Source organism: Octopus bimaculoides, chromosome 6 (assembly GCF_001194135.2).
Source record: "Octopus bimaculoides isolate UCB-OBI-ISO-001 chromosome 6, ASM119413v2, whole genome shotgun sequence".
In the NCBI taxonomy this organism is placed as follows: domain Eukaryota; kingdom Metazoa; phylum Mollusca; class Cephalopoda; order Octopoda; family Octopodidae; genus Octopus; species Octopus bimaculoides.
The window spans coordinates 116,577,259-116,578,032 of NC_068986.1; the positions used below are offsets into that span (position 1 = coordinate 116,577,259).

The window sequence follows — 774 nt, forward strand, 5'->3', positions numbered from 1 at the left end:
GGCACATGAGATGCACCATTTTGAGCGTGGCCGTTGCCAGTACCGCCTGACTGGCTCCTGTAGGATTTTCGAGCGAGATCGTTGCCAGTGCCCCTGGACTGGCTTGTGCGGGTGGCACATAAAAGACACCATTTCGAGCGTGGCCGTTTTCGTGCGGGTGACACGTAAAAGCACCCACTACACTCTCTGAGTGGTTGGCGTTAGGAAGGGCATCCAGCTGTAGAAACTCTGCCAAATCAGACTGGAGCCTGGTGTTGCCATCCGGTTTCACCAGTCCTCAGTCAAATCGTCCAACCCATGCTAGCATGGAAAGCGGACGTTAAACGATGATGATGATATATATATAATAGATATTATCCAATTTCTGTCAACTAAAAATTCATTTGGAAGGCTTTAGTTGGTTCAATGCTATGCCAAAAACATGTGCCCAAGGTGCAACGTAGTGGGACTGAACCGTAAACCATGTGGTTGAGAAGCAAACTTCTTAAGTACACAGCCAAGGCTTTGCTTTGCTCTTCATTTTGCTTTTTTGGTTGTGTTTCCTCTGCCACAGTGAATCTAGAACCAAAAAACTAACCTGACAGAGGCTGCACATCTAATGATTCTTCTCAAGAATGATGACTTGGGAGACAAAAAAAAAGCTAACCTAACAACAACAGCACACTTTCTTCTAATAAGCCCTTGTAAAGACAGCTCCCCCAAAAAATATAACTCCACACAAAAACCTTATAAACAAAATATTTCCATATTCAGCTATAAATATTAAAGCAAACC

General features: G+C 43.9%; 1 protein-coding gene across 1 annotated transcript in view; it reads right to left on the reverse strand.

The window, feature by feature from the left end:
- Positions 1-774, reverse strand: part of LOC106872203 (dnaJ homolog subfamily C member 4) — a 25,757-nt gene that overhangs the window by 6,109 nt on the left and 18,874 nt on the right. The window lies entirely within an intron of this gene.